The 25,916-nt window shown below is 44.5% G+C and overlaps 1 long non-coding RNA gene across 1 annotated transcript; it reads left to right on the plus strand.

The window, feature by feature from the left end:
• The first annotated feature begins 11,616 nt into the window (after nucleotides 1–11,616).
• Nucleotides 11,617–17,714, plus strand: LOC119377331 (uncharacterized). Its single transcript, XR_005180798.2, has 3 exons — nucleotides 11,617–11,680; nucleotides 15,273–15,345; nucleotides 17,427–17,714. It is a non-coding gene; the product is annotated as an uncharacterized LOC119377331 (long non-coding RNA).
• Nucleotides 17,715–25,916: the final 8,202 nt, after the last annotated feature.

Below are 25,916 nucleotides of genomic sequence, written 5' to 3' on the forward strand. Positions count from 1 at the left end.
CTCTTTGCCGCATGAGGACTTGTTAAAATGTGTAAATGAATGTATTAACAAACAAGGGCACGAGACTGTCTTCACCGATAAATGTGGTGTTTCTATCGGGGCTTTTCTAGAAATTCTTTCCACGTATTTAAAGTCGACGCTTGTAGGTTGGAAGGAAGGCGTTTATGTGCAGAAATCAGGGATGTATATTGGTTCTAAGGTTGCTCCGGTTCTTTGTGATATATACTTTAGCAATATTGACAGACTTTGGGAAGGCGCCTGAGGTAATTCGGTTAAGGTTTTTCGTTACGTGGACGATTACTTGATTTTTTTGTAGTGGTGAGGGCTTTGAAACAGTGGTAACCTCGGTGAGCGAAAAATTTGAAGTAAATGAAGGAGGGGTGCGCTTTACTAAAGAGGTGCCTCAGAATAATGGAATACAATTTCTAGACGTTTCCTTAACATTTCAGAAGAACCACGTGTGCTGGCAATATTCTCCTAGATCTTCGAAACCGCTGTTAAATTTTTCGTCGAAGCACTCGAAGGTTGTAAAAAACGGCATCGCCATGTCTTGCCTTAAGTCAGCCCTCACCAAGTCATGTGAGCACAAAATGAGTGATAGCTTTAACGCGCAGGTTACCCGTCTTTTAGATGTAGGGTGTCTTTGTGATGCAGTGGCCACTGTCGCTGAACGTTTAAAGAAGTCCATTATGTTAAGTCCGAGCATGGTTGCAGAAAGCGGTAGGAAGAAACATGTCGTAGGTATACCGTACATTCATTGCGTATCTCACAGGCTAAAGAAAGTAGGAAGTAGATACGGCATTAATGTTGTTTTCATGGCTGCCAATAAGCTAGGTAAGATTTGTACAGCTGTGCAGAGGAAGAGTGACCGAGTAAAAAACAAGAAGCGGACCAATATTTGTTTCGTAAAACACACCAACAAATTCACTGATTGCCGTACAAGTGTGGTGTATAAGGTCCCATTCAGCTGCGGCCGCTTCTACGTAGGACAGAAGGGCCGCTGCATTAACCAGAGATTATTGGAACATAAGAGATCGCTAACCGGAGGCACACTTTCTAATCTATCTTTACATTGTCGAGATTGTAAGTGTACGCCAAAATTAAATGAATGCGCAGTGTTGTACCGGCATAGAAATGAAGAAACGCGCCTGGTGATTGAAGCATGGCATATCGAAAATAGTGGTAGTGCATGTGTGAGCCAACCGTCGATTAACTTGCATAAAGATGAAATCAAATGCCTTAACAGTTATCTTCACGTAGACCCCCATGTGTGCCGGATTGATAGGTTCGCCTATTGCATGGGCATGCGCAGATAAGTTTTCGTGCCTTCTTTCTTTTCCGCCGTTGTGCGTCTCTTCAGTTGTTAGTTGGTGTTTGTGGTGTCCTGACTTCTTTCTTGTGTCCGTGTTTGCATGCCCTGTCTTTTTAGAATGAGCTTTAGTTCCTTTGTTTACTAGATAATCAATGCAACGTAACACAGAAACTGTATCGGGCAGTGACTAGTAACTAGTTATGCGTTACCGGTAACTAGTTACTTTTTTCAGTAACTTGTGACTGTAACTAGTTACTTTTAAGTTGGAGGAACTTGTAGATGTAACACTGTTACCTTTTTATGCAGTAACTGTAACAGGAAACAAAGTTACAGTTACTTCTGTGTTTATAAAAAATTATCCGACAGCAACCCTTTCATAATGGGGATCCCCTCAGAATTTTGGAGAGGAGGTCACTAAGAGGATTGTCTTCAGCGGGGCTTGTTGCTGAGATAGTTGGTTCAGTACTTGAGAAAAATAGGTATGGCGCAAAAAGGACGAGGATGAAGTGACGACACAAACTGACAACATGGGTGCCAACTTCCAACTGTTTATTTCCAAAGACTACGCTGATTTATACATGCTGCCGAGCAAGGTAATCGCATTAAAGATATCGTAACATGAATGAACAAACAAGTCGTCATGAGCCACTGATCTAACAGAGTTGAGACATGCGCCGGAAGCTCGTGTTCATTGAATGATGAATCCGAGTGAGAAGTAAAAGAGGCTGCGCACAACCTAAACTTGACATGTACAGGCCCTTTCAAAAACGTCACTTCTATGTCACTTAAATGTAGTGATGCGCGACAATGCACTGACACCCTGCCCTTTTTATTAGGAATGCCTTAATTGTCTCCTTTCAGTGTGGCTGCTTGCTTTCCTTATAAATGTGGTTTGGCTGTAGTGTGGCGCACATCCACAGCGCTTGCAGTGGTCTAAGCTGCGGTAGGGTGTACATCGGCCAAAAGGGCCGGTGTTTCAACGATCGTGCAAGGGATCACTGCTTGCCAGTCAGCAGCAACGTGGGCAGGCACTTGGCAACCACTGCAAGCACTGCGGTTGTACGCCGCACTTCAGCCAAACCACATTTCTAGGGAGAGCAAGCAGCCGTACTGAAAAGGAGACAATTGCGGCGTTCCTAATAAAAAGGGCAGGCAGTCAGTGCATTGGTGCGCTATCACTAGATTTAAGTGACATAGAAATGATATTTTTGAAAGATAGCCTGTAGACATGTCAAGTTTAGGTTGTGCGCTGCCTCTTTTGCTTCTCACTCGGATGGATCCTGTAATGGACATGTGTTCCTGTGTCAGCTTGGGTCAATGCAGTTTCTGGCGCATGTCTCGACTCTGTTGGGTAAGTGGCTCATGATGATTTGTTTGTTCATTCATGTTACTATATCTGTGATGAGATTACCTTGCTCGGCAGCATGCATAAATCAGCATGGTTTCTGGAAATAAACACTTGGAAGTTGGCGTTTGTCCGCCACTATGGTGTAGCGGTTACGGTGCTCAACTTCTGACCCGAAGGTCGTAGCTTCTATCCCGGCCTCAGCGGTCGCACTTTGATGGAGGCAAAATGCTAGAGGCTCGTGTACTGTGCGATGTCAATGTACATTAAAGGGAAACTAAAGGCAAATAACAATTTATGTCAGAGTGAAAGCTCAATGTATGACAACGTGTAAAACGGCAATATTATCAACAGCAGTGCCCTACTTACCGAGAAATTAAGCTAAATGTATCACACGACGTGCGCCACGAGTGGGACATTTTGGAAATGATCCCGATGACGTGAGAGCGTCCGACTACAATTAATCACTAGTAATCAAACTAGCTGCAATAAAAAAGAACCTTCCGTCCATCAAGAGACTTAATAAAATGCTGCTTGTTCATTTCTGTTTGATTCATGGAAAAAAGAGCCTCTTTTGCGTTGCCATGGGGAACAGCGCGCGTGGTTCAAAGGTTCTTTTTTCGTTTAACTGCGCTTCACCCGGTGCCCTGCTTCGCTCAGGCAGTCGCGTCTCAGTGGTAGTTTTAGTATCGCGTACTGCCGCGTGTGTTTTGCATGCTCGTGAAAGTCGCTCTGACTGAAAGTTCGACAAAATGCCACATGCATGTGACGCTGCCGGATGCCCGAATGGTGCACACCGCCAGTGCACGCCGCCGCGCAGTAAAGGCGGGCAACGTTGGGCACGGCTACAGTGACGTGATAACGACCACTTTCAGGCGGGTGACTTGAAGTGTGCTAACGCGGTGCGGACCACTGAGACATGATTTTATTTCAAAATAAGCACTTCCTTGGCACAAAAGTAGCACTACGAGGTTTCTGGACCGCTATTTCAACAATCAACGTCGTCTTAATATTTGCCTTTAGTCTCCCTTTAAAGGCCAACTCCGGCGATTTTTTGGCCATGTCAAAGTAATGGTGCTTTTATGTTCCTGAGACACTCCTGTTACGGGCACGATAGCAGAAATACTCGGCAAATTGGAGAATAGTTTTAAATAAGCAAAAAAGCGCAACACCGAAACCGAAACCCAACTGAGTGTACTGACTACGTATGACGTAGACGTTGTTACGAACGAACCGGAAGTCGTGCAAGGCATGCCGGTCACGCCGGCGCGGAGTATGAAAACTGTGACAGCCGGGACGACCAGCGAAGCGCCGGCCAAACCAACGCTTTCTGTCGCCTTGTGCACAGCAGACGCTCGCTGTAGCGGCCGAAGCGCCGAAGTTAGCGGTGCCCTCGGCTGCGTCACTTCCGCCGCCTTCCCAATACTGACGTCACAGACGCAATGTTGCCGATAATTGTGCGAAGCCAGGAGGGCGTTTGCAGACAATCTTTAAAATTCATTTGCAAACAATCTGCGCATGTCTCAAGCCTGTATTTTGGCATAAATGGCGGAAACGTGCAAAGGAACGTGCCCAGCGAATTTCATTGAGATCCATCGAGCTCGAAAAATCGCCGGAGTTGGCCTTTAAAGAACACCAGATGGTCAAAATTTCCGGAGTCCTACACTACGGCGTGCCTCATAATCATATTGTGGTTTTGGCATGTAAAACCCTAGATATTATTATTATTATTATTATTATTATTATTATTATTATTATTATTATTATTATTAGTTGGCACCCGTGTTTGTCAGTTCAGTGTCTTCACTTCATCCCCATCCTTTTCATGCCAGACGTAATTTTCTCAAGGATTATGTTTTCTGCAGAAGACCAAGGTCGGAGGTTGGTCTTTAACACACCTTCAAGTTTACTTGTAAACTACATGTCGTAAACTACATGTCCTGTTATTCATTTGTGTTTTTTTTTGCAAGTCTGTTTTTCTGCCTGCTTTCCTTTCCATCTTTCTTTCCCTTTCCCCCTCCCCTTAGTGCAGGGTAGCAAACCGGATGCTAAAATTCTGGTTTACCTCCCTGCCTTTCTCTCATTATATTATCTCTCTCTCTCAATAATGTTGCAACATAAGAGCTTGCTAAATTCACGTCAATTTTTTTTTTCAGCATATATATCCTTTTTGTCACTTTAGCTTCTAGCTTTGTTCAATTGGTGTCCCAATGAAGTATCAGGACGCCAAGGTAATAGTCTCGTTCGTCCAAGGCTCCATGCTAATCATGTTTTGCAGGGGGCTAGAAAGCAGCAGAGTGCGAAACGGCTGAGAGACAGGAATACCATGAATCGGTGAAGCATATTTTCAAAACCACTTTGGAACTGGTTGTAAAACGTTTACTCCGATTTAACACAACAATTACTAACAAAATGACAGACATTCTGCCTCCTATGCAGGTGGCACCCTCAGTGTAAACAAAAAAGAAAAAAAAATATGCGGTAGTCGACCAGTCAACTATGATTAGTGACATATGTCCTTGTAAACGTCCAGTAGGGAGCCGCGGTTGTTGTTGCAAGCTGATGCGTCACTGCGAATAAATGACGCTTCCAGGAGTTTTTTCCTTCACCTTCATTCAGAAGCCAGCGTCGTCGCATCATTTATGTGCAAGTTGTGCCCTATCATCCAGCAGTGTTCAACATGCTCCGTCTGAGAACGCATTGCACAGGTTGCTTTAGCAACATCTCGTTTGTGTTCTTTAAACCTCGTTGAACCTGTCCTGTCCGTTTCGCCGATTTAAGTCACGTCGTAATCCCCACATCATACTTGTAGATGACCCCACTCTGATCGTCTGCGGGTGTGCGGTCTTTGGGTTTCATGAACACATATCCGAAGGTACAACAGGGCTTAAAAACGGTTTGTATGCCCAGCAAATGCAAAGCTGTGTTGCCCAGCAAATGCAAAGCGATGTGAACAACACATTGCAGCAAAATGCCACGATGTGTTGTTCCCACGTTATCACTTTGTGGGCCATGCCATCATAACAATGATTATAATCTGGGAAAGAAAACTGGCTGCAGGAAAGCCCTTACATGAGCTTAAGATGTTCTGACATTTAGAACTGTTTTTCTGGGATATTGATGTCCCAGAATTTTATGCAACACAGAAAGTAAATATTCAAGAATGTTAGGCCAGTTGTTGGTGGTTCATGATCACAGCTTACATTGCACAAAAAAACACAAAAGTAGAAGAGAACCACAAAGCGACGACTTATAGGTGACATTTATTGAAGAAAAGTAACGCGATATAAAAACAGATGTGACATCATGAAAAATCAAGACGCAAAAATATAAAACGAAAAAGTTGCGAAGGCAGAAAAAACGTCGGAAGACATGACAAACAAATATCTACTTCATGTGTGTAGGTCATGCTCAAAGTACAAATATTCAAGCTGTTTTTCCGTCAGTGCAACAGATGGCACACTTACACCACTGTGTACCCAATCTGGCAATATTATTAGCCTCAATGATTTCGTGCGTCAGCTGGGAATCGCTCCGTCCTACCACTTGTGTTTTGTCAAATAGGGGTTTGCAATTTTCTATGTCACATGTGCTACAGTGAAGGGCGAAGTGCCCGCTGTTGATCTGGTGAACATTATTGTTATGATCACGCAAACGATCGTTCAGGCACCTGCTGGTATGACCGACATACTGCTGCCTGCACTTAAGGGGAATTATGTAAACAACACACTCTGCACATGCAATGTATCGCATGCAATGTTTCACCTGGCGCTCTTGTTCTCACTTCTCTAGCGACTTGATTTTTATGGCAAGCTGGGATAACTTCTGAGCTGCACTAACGCTACACAGACATTCAAGCGTTCAGTGACTTTTTGAGGCCATGTGACACAACGTGAATGTACGGTAACATGGCTGTTTTCTTTTTCTTGCTCTCAGAGGTGGCATTTCCAGCTCAGCAGAGCGCTGATGGGACTTTGTACATTTTAGTACGGCCTGAGCAACAGACGTAACCACGTGCCTTGGGTACCTAGCTTGTAAGGAGCGCACGCACGACTTCTCGGGACTCTTTTAAATGTGAAGCATTTCTTAGGGAACCCAAGGCACTTTGAACGTTTCTATTTACGTATCTATATCTACCTAGCCGTCTACGTCTGGGTGCTCTCGTGATTGCCTCCTTAGTTTGCTGTAGACCAAAATTAGCATGGGAGGGTAAGAGGGTTTGCTGAATATTCATGACTATCTGGTAATGACATGAATAACATGAAAATCCTGCCGCATTCGTCGTCAAACCCTTTCCTCCAGACACATGTGGCACATACCCATATACCATGGGCCACGGTAGGCGGGTATGCACCACAGGTGATCGCCCCGCCACGGTGGTCTAGTGGTTATGGCACTTGACTGCTGACCCGAAGGTCGGGGGATCGAATCCCGGCCGCGGCGGCTGCATTTTCGATGGAGGCAAAAATGTTTGAGGCCTGTGTAGCTAGATTTAGGTGCACGTTAAAGAACCCCGGGTGGTCGAAATTTCTGGAGTCCTCCACTACGGCGTCCCTCATAATCATATCGTGGTTTTGGGACGTTAAACCCCAGGTATTATTATTATTATTATTATTACCACAGGTGATTGGTAGTTTATATATCTTCCCAGGAACAGCGAGAACAGAAATTGGTAATTTAAATGCGAGAGTGTAAAGAAAAACCGACATCGGTAGCATTGACCCTACGAGTGCAAAGAATAAAAACCAGGATCCCAGCAGGAATCGAACCCAAGCATTCTGCATGGCAGTCAGGTATTCTACCACAGAGCCACGCCACATCTTGAAACTGCTTTGGAAAAAGACCCTATGCAGACGGCATGTCGGTGCAATATCCGTTGTGGTTGCAGTGCCAGCTATCTAATTTTATAACAAAGCAATAAATATTGCATTTGTACTCCTATGATACAGGCGTCATGCCGGGTTAATGTCAACTGTGGTTCCAGTGTTGGCTCCGCTCTTATAGAAGTCTAATAAACATTGCATTTGTATTCCTATGATTCAGCAAGCTATATTCACGCGTTGCTCGATCCCGGAGGAATATGCTAACGAAAGTTACATATGATATTCACATCATCGCACCGTAAAGAGCACTTTGTTTTGACAATGCTGTCATATGTGCTCTGAAGTGAGTGGTGACGTTACGTCAGGCCATAGGTTACTTTTTAAATGCCAGTGTAGTTGACGTGCCTGATAACGCCACAATGTGCATGCAATACTACGCTTAAAAAAACACATCAATCCACCTCGGAATGCTTGGCTCAAGGCCAAAAAATGCAGCATAGACAACTACTCGCTCATTGCTTTGCATGAGACTGATTCCCACAAGGCATGGGATATGCCAAATTTTTTTAAGCAAAGCTTAGTTATCCCTCTTTTCACTTGTTTGGAATGTGCTGAGTGATAAGGCAGAAGCAGCTTCTGAGCACATGCTACATAAGCCTAGCACACATGATCTTGACAGTGATGCAACTCAATGTCGAGGAAACGCATTGAATTGTTTACAGGCATTTGGTGCATAATAACTAAGGGATCTAAGCATTTGTTGAGGAGCTGTAATGTTTCACCGACCCTTTGATTGAAATAGTTGTCTTTGCACTTGAGGAACACAAAGAAATCGTCAGCGTAATGAAAGATTCGCTTGCAGAATGATTCACAATATCTCGGTCACACTGGGCCAAAACCACATTACTAAGTGCAGGAGCAATGCAAGCCCCAGTGCCCATACCTGTTTTTTGCAGGTAGATGTCATTCCACGATACAAAGATGGAGCACAAGTAGAAAAAAAAAAGAAGTACCAGAAAACATTTTACACCTACTCCGCTCTTGTTTTGGAATGAAAGTGCCTTAAACTGATCAACGATCCTTTCAACGCATTTCATGATCAAATCAGGAGGAAGAGAATAATACGGAATAATACATTATCTTGACTCGCTACGAAAACCACTTTGCTAGAGAGCGAGAACAAGAGTGCCAGGTGAAAGATTGCGTACGATACACTGCATGCGCAGAGTGTGTTGTTTACACAGTTCCTCTAAAGTGCAGGAAGCAGTATGGCAGTCAAGCCAGCAGCACAGGTTGGCAAAAAAAAGTGGACCTCACTCAGACTCACTCAAGAAATATATTTTGCTCTTAGGGCTCGGTCGGACTCAGACTCACCAAAAATTTTCTTCAGCTGCACTCGCTCGGACTCAGACTCGCTAAATTTTTCTCAGTCGGACTGACTTGGACTCCAAAATATTACTAGCACTCAGGCTTACACTCATGGCATGATCTGAATCCGAGTGAGTCGACTTATGAGTGAGTTTGGCTACCTATGGGTGCCTGAACGATCGTTTGCGTGAACATAAGAATAATGTTCACTAGATCAACAGTACGCACTTAGACCTTCGTTGTAGCACGTGTGACATTACAAATTGCAAACTCCTATTTGACCAGTGCCAGGTGGTAAAACGGTACAGTTCCTAGCTGAGGTGCGAAATAATTGAGGCTAATGAGATTGCCAGGTTGGGTACAAAGTGTGTAAGTGCGCCATCTCTTGCATTGACTGAAAAAAAAGTTTGAATTTTGGACCTTAGAATAACAGAGAGCTGAGCTAGTTGGTATGTATTCATTCTAAAAAGAGACAGGGCGTGCAAACACGGACACAAGAAAGAGGTCAGGACACCACAAACACCATTTGTGGTGTCCTGGCCTCTTTCTTGTGTCCGTGTTTGCACGCCCTGTCTCTTTTTAGAATGAATTTTTGGACCTTGCGCATGACCGACACACATGATGTAAGTAGATATTTTCTTGTCATGTCTTTTGAATTTTGTTTGCCTTTTATAAGCTTTTACATTTGTTTTATGCCTAGCTTTTTGTTTCTTGTTTTTTGTATGTCACGTCTCCTTTATACTTCGTCGCTTTTCTTCAATAAAGGTCAGTTGTAAGTTAGCGCTTTGCCGTTCTCATTGTACTTTTTTAGTCTTTTTTTATGCGCTGTAAGTCGTCATCATGTTGTCAGTACCCTGTTAAGTTTCAAGTTAGTTTGCTCTACTCGGTTTATACTTTTCATAGGACCAGCACTAAACATGAAAACCTACACTAAGAATATAATAAGCAATATAAATCCAATATTATAAAGAAACCACATTGCTGACTAATAATTCACACTTCACAGGGATTGCAAAACAGTCCTCATTATTGAATACTCAAAAAATAACAAATTCAGATGAAACTCCACAAAAAAGTAGTTGTAGGGCAGATCCGGATAGGTTTGGATGGGCATGGCATGTGACAACCTTGAATATTCATAAAAAAAATACATTTTGCAGCCTAAGTAACAAGTACAATGAAATCAGTCTCTGATTACCAATTAGATTAGTTTATGTTGGCAGACATTTTTGAAGGGTGGTGGTTTTGTGCTAGTTGGTATTTCATGGTGCTAAAAAGTAAAGCGCGAAAAACTGACGAGTAGAAAGAGCTGGCAAGAGACAGGCACTTGCCTACTTTGTTGCGAGGAACAGTAGATGTACACAGGAAGTGAGTACAGTGGTATGAAAGGTCAACATCAGCATGTGCCATCACTAAACCTAACAGAACTTAGCAGAACCATAAAAATTGATGCAAAAAAGATAAACAGCAGGTGTAAAACAGGGATTCAGAAACGGAGCCAAATATGGTGGCCACGGTAGTGCAAACCCACATCTTCCGAAGACTCCAATGTTTCACTCAGGGATGCAGAAGGCTTACTCATGCAGTAACCCCCTTCTCGTTGACTCTGGCTCATGAGATGCTAAAAGAAAAAGAAAACTTCATTGGGTCTTCAAATTGGGGTGTCTTTTTGTGCTGACCATGTTTTGTTAGCTGTACAAACTCCTGCACACAAGCCCTGCTGCATTATACAACCTCTCACAGCAAACTAGTCGAGAGGGCTATCATTCGGCATGTGTTGTTTGTACAACCAAGAAAGGTCGTGCCACCATGCCATTGACTCCTGCTTTAAGGCCCAAGTGGTCCGCCTGAACATGTCAGGCTGTGCAGAGACACTGCAGGTCTCTGTTGCAGAGTCAACCCACAAAGTAAATAAGGAGACAGATCAGGTGTGTGTGCCAAAAAGACTGCGGAAAAACACAACAAAGTTGCAGTTATTTCATTTCATCACACCACAGTAGTTTGCAAACACAAAGACGACTGTACTCGTATTATTGTAGAGGCAGCGCAGATTAAATGGGAAGTTGTTGCACAAGTCTTCTGTATACCTGAACGAAAAAGAATCGGTGCTTTTGGAAGGTACGGTTTTGCGCATGCTGTGGCCACCATGATACTGCTCAGTTTCTGAATTTCTGTTTGTACTCATTCTGCTAATCTCTGTTTGTATCATTTTTTATGGTTCTGCGAAGTTCTTTTATGATTAGTCATGCCACGTGCTGATATTGACCTTTCTTATCACTACCCACTTCCTGTACATATCCGCACCCTTCTATGTTGTCCTTTTTTTTGTGCTTTATCCTTAAACTCTTTTCAGAAATTTTGAATGAAACTAAAGACACTTTCGAAAAAAATGTTTACTCCTAGTTTACTAAAAGGGCTTAAGATTGTTTCTTGGGATTTTTAGTGATGTGCAAAAATATATTCGACTGAAATTTCAGCAACATTCTGTTGCGGCAAAATGACAATTTCACAGCCACATTTCTCATAAATTTAGAGAATAAACCTGGACTTTAGCTAATATTGTGCAATGCTCGGTTCACGCAATTTTTTCGTGTGATTGTGTATTGCAGGCTTATGTCAGGTCTGGCATCTGGATTGGCAAGCAGGCTTCGGGACGTTGGTCTGGGTCATGTCTGATTTGATGTTCTGGCATTTGGTGTCCGATGTTTTGGACATTAGATGATCTGAAAAAAAAACCGAAGCACGACTGGAACTTTGTCCGAAAAGTCTGGTGAAAGGAAAGGGCAACATCCTGCCCAGCCTCCACATCACAGAAGCTGTCGTCCCTTAAAGGTGAGTACTGCTAAGCACACTGTTCCAATGAAGAGCATATTTTTCAAATATTGTATTTTTTGGTGCATAACCACTGCAGGTGCAGCTATTGCTTGGTAATACAGTACTTACAGAAACCTATGCTGATGTAGAGTAATAACTTATCATAGTTGGCTTATCATAGTTTGCATGCAATATTGCTGCTGCAAATGTATAAACTATGTAATGGTTAACTTTCACTGATATAGTGGTGTGTTTAAGGTTTAACACAAAGAGGGACATTGCAGTATGTGTTCGCACTTATTCCAAGATCAACTGTAGTAGTCTGTTTTGTTAGGATTGAATTAAAATTTCCTTCATTCTGTATGCACTGCGGCAAGCACGAGCATAGCAACAAAATCCATTATGCTTGAGGTGCATCACTTGAACACAAGAGCTGCACAATTACATTAGCAAAGAAGAATGAGTAGGAGCGACTCTGTTATTCTTACGTAACTTTGGTGCACTTTCTAAAATATGATAAACCAGAAAGAATCCAAGCCCAACTGTTTGTAATTGAGAATCTGTGTTGATCAGAATGCTTTAGGCAGTTAATTACTTGTTGTATGATAGAACACTCAAAACGGCTGACATGTTGACAGACCAGACAGACTTGTTCAGCTTTCCTTGATGCATGTATACGCATCTGACGTAGAGGAATCTGCTGCTGAGTGATAAGAGGTGCTGTTTGATTGAAACATGTCAACTGCTGCCAGATGCAGCTGATTGTCCCTAGCTGGTTGTGTGCAGCGTGTCACCTACTAAGCTCACGTCGTCACTGCCAGGGTACTTGTTAGTCGTGGGAGTGTTCTTAGTAACGCTTCTGCTCCTGAATATGCGTAGTTGTGGAAAGTACCATATTGGGTCAGCGTGGCGACAGCGAGCTGCTTTTGTTTATGCAAGTGACATGCATTCCTTCAGAAAGAAACAGCAGTGAACAGCCGCGCAGCACGTGTGTCATGTTTCGTAATAAAAGCCTGCACTACATTTACAGCAGTGCCAATAGCTCTATGCCACACATGCTGCCAAGCAGATAGCTGCTCATGTTTATTACGATATAGTTGTCAACGATGTGTCATTCTGGCACGTTATCGGAAACCACCATTTCACTTTGGTGCTTTTCAATGTTTAGTAGTGAAAGCATTGCTCCACTTGCACCAAAGTCGGAATAATTAGTCGACTAGTCTGTGGCACGTTGTGACGTCAGCCATGTCATAAGTTGAGGGAAGCTGTTAACCTTTATGCAACAAAAAGTAATCACAGTGTGCACTCTCCACTGGTATAGGATGAGCCACTACGGTTTAAGTTAGTGAACAGGTCCTGTAGGGACTTGGTTGGGGATTCATTGTGACTACGTTTTAACTGCTGGTACAGTTATGACTTTGTCACACGGCAAATCTAATGTCATTTACAACAAATGACATTAGGTGAACTTAATGTCATTTTACCTGCCTGCTGTCACACGACGAAAACAAATGTCATTTTAAAATGATGACCATGGCCTTAGCCCTCCTGAGCCGTGACGTTGGGACAAATAAAATCTATTAAAACTTGCATCTTACATGCTTGTATCCTCGAAAATAATTTTCTATTACTAAAAAGCTGCTGGAAGAATATAAACGCAGCCGTTTTACACAACTTGCCACAGCTGTGCGACACAAACGAAGTCAAGCCAAGAACCAATCGAAAACCAACATGGCCGACGATATGACCGGGCGTTGTGGTACTATTGGTACAGTGAACTAAAGCGTAGGAGCACGACTGACACTCCGGCTGCAGAAATGAGACGGCGGCAGCTAATTCGTGTAGTCACCACCTTGATCATCAAAACACGTGCAATCGGACTATCAACACCCGCGATACGGGCAACAACAGACATCACAAATGAAACATGGCCGGCGTCCAGCCGCTGTAGTTGAGAGTAGCTTTCTTTTAGAAACTTTCGCGTGTGCTGTTACGTGATCAAACCAGTAATAAGTTAATCTAGTAAAGAATAACATATTTACGAATTACAAAAGTTACGCATACATAAGTCAACAGTTATCTCCCTAAAAGGTTCCTGGCGTTGAGACTACGCATTCGGTCCGAAATCGAATGCGAATGTGTTTCGGGAATTCATTCGACAGGAAATGTCATTTTCATCGAATGGCATTAGTTTCCCCGTGTGACAACAAACGAATGACATTAGCTGTAAATGACATTAGATTTGCCGTGTGACAGGGGATTTAGAGTGGGTGGATATTGTAGTGATCGAATGGATTTATTTACAAGGTGAGATGATTAGTGCAGTGCAAGAGAGGACAGTCAGCCCAACAACAGCTTGCTCCTCTCTCGCTCTTGCACCTTCTCTCCTTCACGACTCCACCTCGGAGTGTGACAACCTCCCCAGGGGCAGACGAAGCTCTCTGAGGGCCGTTCCACGCCACAGGTCCCAGCCACTTTGGCGACTATCTCAAATGTGTTCGAAAAAGTAGTGCTGATTTATTGCATTGAAAACACTGAATTACTAGAATATTTTGGAGAGAAGTAATTTTTCAGTCACGTTGGAGCCTTTCGAATTTCGCAGAATGTCATCTGAGTGATGTTTGTAACAGAATTTATTCTGAGAGTATCGTGTCTCTTTTCAGTAGTGAATTTGGTTTACATATTAAAGCAAAGACGTTTGTACAAGGTGTTCGAAGGTCAATAACATTACTGCAATTTTTCTGCCATATATGTGTCCAGAAACTATGCCATAATGTTAAATGTTTGCATTTTTTCACTTTTAATATCGACTATGTCTGAGTATCTGAGTAATCAATACTTGCTCTAGGAAAGGTACATTTTGTGTTAAAAATATTTTCAGGCCACTGAAGGCTGCAAATCCTATAAGCAGAAATCACGAATTTGAGAAAATCTTCACATTGGTCCACATTGAGATGCAATTTGCATCATGTGATGTTAAAATTAAAATTAAAAATCTGCTTTGTGCCTCAATCTAAAGCAAATAACTAGTTCTTCTTATATGGCATGTTTTATCACCTTATTTCCTTGTTTAAAAAAAAGGAAGAAAATAATTTTTTAAGTTCCCCGTTGACGGCTATCTTGTTCATACGGCAGCTTTCTCATTGTAGTTTTTCATTGACGTCAGTGGGGAACTTCGAAAATTATTTTCTTCCTTAAAACAAAAAAATGTAATGATAAAATATGCCATATAAGAACTATTTATTTGCTTTCGATTGAGGTATAAGGATGATTTTTAATTAATTTTTAATTTTTGAAGTCTTTTATGGTTAGTTAGGTCTTTTATGGTTAATACCTTTTCTGTTTAACATTTATAACTATTTCCTTTGAGTTCTGGCAGAAAAGTTCCTTTGTCATTTCATTGTCATAGTATTGGTCATTTTGGCAAGTACTACACAATACTCTTGTGAGCTGCCACTGCTTGTTCATGTACCGGACCAAAATGTAACCTATTCATCTTGCCTTTTTGTTATTAGTATCTGTGCCCGCTCTGGTTTGGTTTTTTCTTGCAATAATTCATAGTTCTTATAAAGTCTAGCAATTTTGGAAACCGGCTCATTTTTTTCTGCAGTTGACACGCAGATGCCATTGGCTCAGGAGGACAGCATCGACTTCGTTATTGGTCATCAAAGGACGATGGAAAGGTAATTTGAAGTCAGTGTATTGTTGAAGGATCCATGTACTTGTACATCTATTAGTAGTCGGCTATATCCAATAAAATATATTTATGGCTGGTTGCCTTAAAGGCTGAGATATAGTCTGGTGTATTCGACGCTAGGCCACGTGCAGTGAAATTGGACATGCCAATGGCTACGGCAGCTAATTCCACAATCTATAGTGCTGCGTGCAGGACTGTAGAGTGGTGCATAACGAGACCGCAGCTCTGTGTTTGTTGGTTGATGAACACTTTTAGTCGTTCCATGCTTGTGCACCTATGCTTTTTGGTTGACGCGCATGTTTTTTCTCGTTCGGTGCACTGTTTGACTATGCATCGAAAACTTTCTTCACAAGCATGGTGCTATCCTGTCCCTTGTAGCTGGGAAAAACACTAGCATTGGTATTAATAGGTTGTGTTAGAAACGAAAATGGATCATGTACATAAAAGAGTGGATTTCTAAGGCTTCCCAGGCGTTCCATGTGTCACGGCACTCTATGCTATCATTGGCCTACACGCCCATGTGATTTGTAATCCCTTCGAGCAGGCGAACAATTATGCAATCGCTGGTTAATGTGAGTAAACCACGGATGTGCGTTCTGAATGCAGACCACACGCTGCCATTTTGTGGACTGACACTGCTGCGTGCAGTGAAATAGGGCATGTTCTATCTCTGCGCTGGCATGCCGATAGCAGCTGGGCGCGCCAGCAAAGCTGTCAGGCCAGAATATAGGTTGTCCACTTTTAGTCAGTGTAGCTTAACTGCGTCACATGTGCTTGCACACGCGTGCTGTGCTGGACTCTATCTTGGGTTTACCTGCTCAAATAATTTCAAGCTTGCCCTGTGCCTGAAGTAACACCTAAAGGTGGAGAATGAGTGCGTTCCTTGAATGTAAGCCCGATAAAAGCACCTTGTCAATGAAGTCTCCCTGGGCGCTGCCATAGCTCTCACTGGCCTGCTGACATGCGTGACCCCCCAAAAATGCACTGCCAAGGCTGTGACATTGGCTTTCGTATTCTCGTGCAACAGCCCAGAAAGGAGGCGATCCTTCTCTCTGTTAAAAAGGTCTATGTGTGTTTTAAACCTGGGAGTGTTAATCAGCGCCACTAGTAGCCATGACGGCGAGCATGGAACACGTTTTCTGCCTGTTGGCATCACGTAGCACTTCCCTTGGCATCATTGTCTGTTAGTTCTAATTAAAGCAAGAGATTGTTATTTCTGAATAGAACAATGCTTCCAGGCGAGTGTTGAGGCAAGATTGCCAAAAATACTTGCCAGCAGTTGAAGGCTTCTTAACAAAACCAGCAACACGGCGGCACCTATATACCGGATTGTTGCAGCATGTCTTGTGCCACAGTGGCAGTAAACTTGAGGGACCCTGAAACTTTGTGAGTGTTTAGGCCGCAGCATGTTCAAATTGTATGCATAATAAACTGGCGCACCATCCAGGCACCTAAGGACAATCGTGTTACTCTCCTTCTCGGCACTGCATTGCCTCCTTACCTCGTCGAATACGCAGCTAAAGTGCAGCTGGCGACAGCGGCTCACTTGACAGGTTGAGCTGTGCTTCCCTCTTTGTGGCCTCTGAAATAGCTCCAGCATGTTGCAGCATGGCTTGGCCATGCTGTGACATGCCAAAACAAAGTTGATTGCATAGGCCACATAGAAGCGCACGATCAAGACCTGCTCTGCTAGGAACTGCAATTATGTCCAGTACGGAAATTACCAAAATGTATACTGACAAGTAAAAAGTATGCGAGAGCAATCACAGGTAAGTTTGCAGACAATGTGGTGGTGCCTTTGGTGGTGAAGTTACAGCTGCAGACGTGTTGAATCGTGGCATTGATTTGAAAGCAAGAGGTGATGCTCACTGCACCGATGATATGAAATAATGTACTAGAATACTTGTGGCACCGCTTGCCAGTTGCCCTACAATATGTCTTACTATTTAGTTGTATTAAAGCGCCTTGGCTAGATTATTTCGTTTAACCTTGCAAATAATATGGGAACTTGCAGTGACGCCAGTGCATTTGGTTGCTTGAATCTTGTGATTGCTTTTTTTTGTGCAGGCCTCTTCGGAGTCTACATGGGGTCTGCAGTGAGCGAGGACGAGGGAAGAAAAGGATGAAGGATGTGCGGCGGCACCTCTCCCAGAAACTGGCGGATTGCCAGAGAAAGTAGAACAATGCTCAGTTCGAACTATAAAAAATTTGAATGACATCCCCTAGGCATTTGTTGACTTCATTACCTGGCGGCTTTGTATGTTTGTCTAACAAACGAGCCCTTAATTAACTCCTCTTTTGTTCATAGTAGAACATGTAGTTTTACAGATTTTTCTATGGACAGAATCAAGTAAAAGGCAGAAAAAACTTGCAACACTTCATTCAAACATATGGTAATACACACTCCATTCATTATATGATGCCATATTTAAAGCACACCCAAACTACGGGCTTGAAGTGTGACTGGTGTGGCCGTAGCGCTACCTCTTGGTGCTGGTGTGCTCTGCTTCGTGGTGGTTGCACTAGGAGTGTTTCAGTTGAAATGCACATTGAAGCACACAAATTAGCCGACTTTTATAGGATCTTGCATGCCCGAACTTGTATCGCAGGGACTCTAGCCTGCAACGTTGCCTATGTTGGGTCGTGGTCATCTTGGCTTGGCCATGCTGTGATTTGGCATACTAAGCTGCATAAGATGGTTCCAGTGGGTGACGGTGGTTCTTAGATGATCGTCACAGGTGCTGCCGACTATTTTCCACTTGCAGCTCTGTGACCACTGCGGGAAATCCTGGGGCAGCAATTGGCCGCACTGATATTCTAGGGCAACAGCAATGCAGTCTGCTTGGTGGTTGTGGGCACAGACTGCTCAGACCTTGCTGATACACTAGAATTACACAAGGTTGGCAAAGTGTTAATGCTGTACAGCCTATGACCACCTTTCCTAGGCTGACACGAGTTCATGGCATCTGCTTGGAAACCTGTGGTCTCTTGCGAGTGGCTGGTAGTCTTCGAGCGCATGAGCAAGTCTTTTGTGTGTCTGGCAGTGTTTCTCATCTGGACTGTGTTCAGCAAAACGCCGCTCAGCAAAGGGTGAACACGTCCAGCCAACGGATATGATAAAATTAATGTGGCTCTCAGGGGTAGACAGTTCATGCTCAGGCAAACATCTTTGAGTGGAAACTCGTCAAGTATGTGAGTTGCGCTCGCTTCTCCAGCTGCTGCGGTTAGGAAGTGAATTTGGCTGCCACCAGCGATATTCTGGTGTTGGCCGCTGCGCCAATGAGTATGCATGCTTTTCATGTATGCATGACCAATTCAGTTTTTGCCAATTAGTGGCGCAGAAATTGCACGAAGCTTCAGCATAGGCTGTAAACTTCATATTATAGCATATTAAGTGCAGTTAAAAGCTACACTGCAAAACCAGAGTGGCCGTAGGAGTTGTATATTACATGTCAAAACTGAAGGTGCGTTTTTGTACTGGAACAATGCATGTGGTCAACCGCTGGCACATGCATATAATAAGCTAGTTATTTAAATAACACAGCACAGAAGTTTACCTTTCCCAGAAAGGCCTCGGCCAGGGTTGTGGTGAAGCCTTACAACTACACATTGCGGCATAAGAATAGGCCGCCACCAGGGGCTTAGCCAGAAATTTTTTTCGGGGGGGGGGAGAGAGGGTTCAACCATGCTTTTTGTATGCTCGTGCGTGCGTTTGTATGTATGCGTCTATATATACGCAAGCAAAATTGAAAAATTTCGGGAGGACTTTAACCCCACCCCCCACCCCTTGGTTACGCCCCTGGCCGCCACAACCCCTCCGTACGTGGAGGCGTTCGAGGAGGAGGAGGAGGAGCCCCCTCCCGCGTTGCAGGTGCAAACAGACCGACAGAGGTACCCACAGACCGACAGTCCCGATAGACCCGACAGTCCCGATAGACCCGACAGTCCCGATAAACCCGACAGTCCCGATAAATCCGATAGACCCGACAGACCGACAGTCCCGATAAACCCGATAGTCCCGATAAATCCGATAGACCCGACAGACCGACAGGCCAAAATAACATATTGCTTTCAGGCCGACAGACCGACAGCCTGTCGGATTTTTTGACTGGGTGGGCCGCAGAATTGTTTCGTAGCGCGATGTGTGTCACCGCTAGATTTCGCCGAGGCGCTGTTTGTCATACAAACGCACGTGCCGCACTGCCGCCATGAACAACGCGTTTCCGGGGCGTTTTATGAGATCAAAATAACGATATAACGAAAGAAACCTCGAGAGAGATACCTTGAAGTGCTGTTTTTTTAGAAATTGATCAAAGCTTGCCCATATATTATTGCGATAAAGAAACAGGCTGACGAATATGGCTCATTGCAGAACATGACAGACAGAGCATGACATCTAATGGCACCTTCAGCTGATCAGCCTCCTTGGGTTTAGGCTATTTTCGAAGAAAATGGCGACAGTACCCATCTCTCTATCTGAGTGCATCTGGATGTGGAAAATTCCAGTGACGTAGGCCGCAAGAAGAGCTCGACTTGAGCTCTCACTACCATTGAAAGGGACAAGGAATTTTCATTGACAAGTGCAGCGGGACCATTTGTGCATTTTTTCAAGGCAGAGCTGTTGGTCGAGGTTGGCCGTTTTTCGTAGATGTAATATTATCATGATCAAGAACCGGCACTTGACAGCTTCATCCACTTCTTCATTGCATTCCTGATGTTCCTCTTCTGGTTGAGTTGTCTCATGCAGCGGGCTGGGGAGCGAGGGTTGGATGGTTCTAATCCTTGGTCCGGTGGTTCCAAAATTTCTTCTTCTGCTTTATTTTTCTTTACGCGTTTTTTAAATTTATACATACATATACATAGCCGGGACATGACGGCTACGGCAAATATCAGCCGCAAGTGTCCATATAATTGCTGTCGCAATAAAAGGGACAATAAATAGGTGTCATTGGCACTCCGCAAACCAGTCTAGAAGCCTCTGTGATGCTAAGCGGACGGTATCCTCACGTCAGCACGACATGCAATCGCTCCCAACTGCTGTGATGGTCGAATGCTTGGAACTAGTGATTGCGCAATAGTTTCTGTCATTCTGGATTAATATGGAACGGGTAATGCTGCAATTGAAGTAGAAAATTGAACATATTTTAACATCATAAAGCATATGCTCAAAATGCTCGTATCGTGTACGAGGCTTTAGTCATATTACATTCAAGTGTCGCGCTCACATTTATGCAGTTTTTCTCTGTATAAAAAGGAGGATCCCGAGGTACCGGGTATGAGTGGCGTGGATCACCATGCGCCAGGGGTGTATTATGGCGACCAGCACATGGCCGACAGAATAACCACACTTACGGGTTAGCGTTCGAAACTGGTGTCCTAGCAGTGGTAGGGAACTGCTAGCGGATACTCCGCAGACGTTCACGCACCCCGTAAACAACCGGGCGCCGCGTCGGGGGGACGCCTTGCCCTTTTAACCGGTGGGTGTCCGGCGGCAGGATTCGAACCACCTACCTACCGTTGCCGAGGCGGACGCCCTATGCACTAGGCCACGGTGAAACTTACAACTCTAAAAGTATTAGTGGGCCGCAGAATTGTTTCGTAGCGCGATGTGTGTCACCGCTAGATTTCGCCGAGGCGATGTGTGTGATACAAACGCACGTGCCGCGCTGCCGCAATGAAAATCTCGTTTCGGGGGCGTTTTCCGAGATCAGAATAACGATATAAGAAAAAATAACCTTGAGAGAGATACCTTAAAGTGCTCTTTTTTTTAGAAATTGATCAAAGCTTGCCCATATAATATTGCGATAAAGAAACAGGCTGACGAATATGGCTCATTGAAGAACATGACAGACAGAGCATGGCATCTAATGGCACCTTCAGCTGATCAGCCTCCTTGGGTTTAGGCTATTTTCGAAGAATATGGCGACAGTACCCATCTCTCTATCTGAGTGCATCTGGATGTGGAAAATTCCAGTGACGTAGGCCGCAAGAAGAGCTCGACTTGAGCTCTCACTACCATTGAAAGGGACAAGGAATTTTCATTGACAAGTGCAGCGGGACCATTTGTCCATTTTTTCAAGTCAGAGCTGTTGGTCGAGGTTCGCCGTTTTTCGTAGATGTAAGATTATCATGATCAAGAACCGGCACTCGACAACTGACAGCTCAGAGCCGCAGGAGCAGCGTCGGCTGATCCAGCGGGCACGTTGTGTGGCGCGAGCCAATGGGGCCCTGAACTAAGGGCTCCACCCAACGAGGATAATCCTTGAGGCCTTCACAAATAAAAGTTTTCTCTCTCTCTCTCTCTCGACATCTTCATCCACTTCATTGCATTCCTGTTGTTCCTCTTCTGGTTGAGTTGTCTCATGGAGCGGGCTGGGGGGCGAGGGTTCGATGGTTCTAATCCTTGGTCCGATGGTTCCAAAATTTCTTCTTCTGCTTTATTTTTCTTTACGCGTTTTTTAAATCTATACATACATATACATAGCCGGGACATGACGGCTACGGCAAATATCAGCCGCAAGTGTCCATATAATTGCTGTCGCAATAAAAAGGACAATAAAAAGGTGTCATTGGTAGTCCGCAAAGCAGTCTAGAAGCCTCTGTGATGCTAAGCGGACGGTATCCTCACGTCAGCACCACATGCAATCGCTCCCACCTGCTGTGATGGTCGAATGCTTCGAAGTAGTTATTGCACAATACTTTCTGTCATTCTGGATTATTATGGAACGGGTAGTGCTGCAATTGAAGTAGAAAATTTAACATATTTTAACATCATAAAGGATATGCTCAAAATGTTCGTATCGTGTACGAGGCCTTAGTCATATTACATTCAAGTGTCGCGCTCACATTTATGCAGTTTCTGTATGTATAAAACGGAGGATCCCGAGGTACCGGGTATGAGTGGCGTGGATCACCATGCGCCAGGGGTTGATTATGGCGACCAGCACATGGCCGACAGAATAACCACACTTACGGGTTAGCGTTCGAAACTGGTGTCCCAGCAGTGGTGGGGAACTGCTAGCGGATACTCCGCAGGCGTTCACGCACCCCGTAAACAACCGGGCGACGGGTCGGGGGGACGCCTTGCCCTTTTAACCGGTGGGTGTCCGACGGCAGGAATCGAACCACCTACCTACCGTTGCCGAGGCGGACGCCCTATGCACTACGCCACGGCTACGGTGAAACTTTCAACTATAAAAGTATTAGTGGGCCGCAAAATTGTTTCGTAGCGCGATGTGTGTCATCGCTAGATTTCCCCGAGGGGGTGTGTGTCATACAAACGCACGTGCCGCACTGCCGCAATGAACATCGCGTTTCCGGGGCGTTTTCTGAGATCAAAACAACGATATAACGAAAGAAACCTCGAGAGAGATACCTTAAAGTGCTCTTTTTTTTAGAAATTGATCAAAGCTTGCCCATATAATATTGCGATAAAGAAACAGGCTGACGAATATGGCTCATTGCAGAACATGACAGACAGAGCATGGCATCTAATGGCACCTTCAGCTGATCAGCCTCCTTGGGTTTAGGATATTTTCGAAGAAAATGGCGACAGTACCCATCTCTGTATCTGAGTGCATCTGGATGTGGAAAATTCCAGTGACGTAGGCCGCAAAATGAGTTCGACTTGAGGTCTCACTACCATTGAAAGGGACAAGGAATTTTCATTGACAAGTGCAGCGGGACCATTTGTGCATTTTTTCAAGGCAGAGCTGTTGGTCGAGGTCGGCCGTTTTTCGTAGATGTAAGATTATCATGATCAAGAACCGGCACTCGACAGCTTCATCCACTTCTTCATCGCATTCCTGTTGTTCCTCTTCTGGTTGAGTTGTCTCATGCAGCGGGCTGGGGAGCGAGGGTTCGATGGTTCTAATCCTTGGTCCGATGGTTCCAAAATGTCTTCTTCTGCTTTATTTATCTTTACGCGTTTTTTAAATCTATACATACATATACATAGCCGGGACATGACGGCTACGGCAAATATCAGCCGCAAGTGTCCATATAATTGCTGTCGCAATAAAAGGGACAATAAATAGGTGTCATTGGCACTCCGCAAAGCAGTCTAGAAGCCTCTGTGATGCTAAGCGGACAGTATCGTCACGTCAGCACCACATGCAATCGCTCCCAACTGCTGTGATGGTCGAATGCATCGAACTAGTTATTGCACAATACTTTCTGTCATCCTCGATTATTATGGAAGGGGTAGTGCTGCACTTGCAGTAGAAAATTGAACATATTTTAACATCATAAAGGATATGCTCAAAATGTTCGTATCGTGTACGAGGCCCTAGTCATATTACATTCAAGTGTCGCGCTCACATTTATGCAGTTTCTGTATGTATAAAAAGGAGGATCCCGAGGTACCGGGTATGAGTGGCGTGGATCACCATGCGCCAGGGGTTCATTATGGCGACCAGCACATGGCCGACAGAATAACCACACTTACGGGTTAGCGTTCGAAACTGGTGTCCCAGCAGTGGTAGGGAACTGCTAGCGGATACTCCGCAGGCGTTCACGCACCCCGTTAACAACCGGGCGCCGGGTCGGGGGGACGCCTTGCCCTTTTAAGCGGTGGGTGTCTGGCGGCAGGATTCGAACCACCTACCTACCGTTGCCGAGGCGGACGCCCTATGCACTAGGCCACGGCTACGGTGAAACTTTCAACTATAAAAGTATTAGTGGGCCACAAAATTGTTTCGTAGCGCGATGTGTGTCATCGCTAGATTTCCCCGAGGCGGTGTTTGTCATACAAAGGCACGTGCCGCACTGCCGCAATGAACATCGCGTTTCCGGGGCGTTTTCTGAGATCAAAATAACGATATAACGAAAGAAACCTCGAGAGAGATACCTTGAAGTGCTGTTTTTTTTAGAAATTGATCAAAGCTTGCCCATATAATATTGCGATAAAGAAACAGGCTGGCGAATATGGCTTTTTGCAGAACATGACAGACAGAGCATGGCATCTAATGGCACCTTCAGCTGATCAGCATCCTTGGGTTTAGGCTATTTTCAAAGAATATGGCGACAGTACCCATCTCCCTATCTGAGTGCATCTGGATGTGGAACATTCCAGGGACGTAGGCCGCGAAAAGAGCTCGACTTGAGCTCTCACTACCATTGAAAGGGACAAGGAATTTTCATTGACAAGTGCAGCGGGACCATTTGTGCATTTTTTCAAGGCAGAGCTGTTGGTCGAGATTGGCCGTTTTTCGTAGATGTAAGATTATCATGATGAAGAACCGGCACTCGACAGCTTCATCCACTTCTTCATTGCATTCCTGTTGTTCCTCTTCTGGTTGAGTTGTCTCATGCAGCGGTCTGGGGAGCGAGGGTTCGATGGTTTTAATCCTTGGTCCGGTGGTTCCAAAATTTCTTCTTCTGCTTTATTTTTCTTTACGCATTTTTTAAATCTATATATACATATACCTAGGCGGGACATGACGGCTACGGCAAATATCAGCCGCAAGTGTCGATTTAATTGCTGTCGCAATAAAAAGGACAATAAAACGGTGTCATTGGCACTCCGCAAAGCAGTCTAGAAGCCTCTGTGATGCTAAGCGGACGGTATCGTCACGTCAGCACCACATGCAATCACTCCCAACTGCTGTGATGGTGGAATGCTTGGAACTAGTTATTGCGCAATAGTTTCTTTCATTCTGGATTAATAGGGAAAGTGCAACGCTGCAATTGAAGTAGCAAATTGAACATATTTTAACATCATAAAGGATATGCTCAAAATGTTCGTATCGTGTACGAGGCCTTAGTCATATTACATTCAAGTGTCGCGCTCACATTTATGCAGTTTCTGTATGTATAAAAAGGAGGATCCCGAGGTACCGGGTATGAGTGGCGTGGATCACCATGCGCCAGGGGTTGATTATGGCGACCAGCACATGGCCGACAGAATAACCACACTTACGGGTTAGCGTTCGAAACTGGTGTCCCAGCAGTGGTAGGGAACTGCTAGCGGATACTCCGCAGGCGTTCACGCACCCCGTTAACAACCGAGCGCCGGGTCGGGGGGACGCCTTGCCCTTTGAACCGGTGGGTGTCCGGCGGTAGGATTCGAAACACCTACCTACCGTTGCCGAGGAGGACGCCCTATGCACTAGGCCACGGCTACGGTGAAACTTTCAACTATAAAAGTATTGGTGGGCCCCAAAATTGTTTCGTAGCGCGATGTGTGTCATCGCTAGATTTCCCCGAGGGGGTGTGTGTCATACAAACGCACGTGCCGCACTGCCGCAATGAACATCGCGTTTCCGGGGCGTTTTCTGAGATCAAAACAACGATATAACGAAAGAAACCTCGAGAGAGATACCTTAAAGTGCTCTTTTTTTTAGAAATTGATCAAAGCTTGCCCATATAATATTGCGATAAAGAAACAGGCTGACGAATATGGCTCATTGCAGAACATGACAGACAGAGCATGGCATCTAATGGCACCTTCAGCTGATCAGCCTCCTTGGGTTTAGGATATTTTCGAAGAAAATGGCGACAGTACCCATCTCTGTATCTGAGTGCATCTGGATGTGGAAAATTCCAGTGACGTAGGCC

Source organism: Rhipicephalus sanguineus, unplaced genomic scaffold, assembly GCF_013339695.2.
Source record: "Rhipicephalus sanguineus isolate Rsan-2018 unplaced genomic scaffold, BIME_Rsan_1.4 Seq434, whole genome shotgun sequence".
Taxonomy (NCBI): domain Eukaryota; kingdom Metazoa; phylum Arthropoda; class Arachnida; order Ixodida; family Ixodidae; genus Rhipicephalus; species Rhipicephalus sanguineus.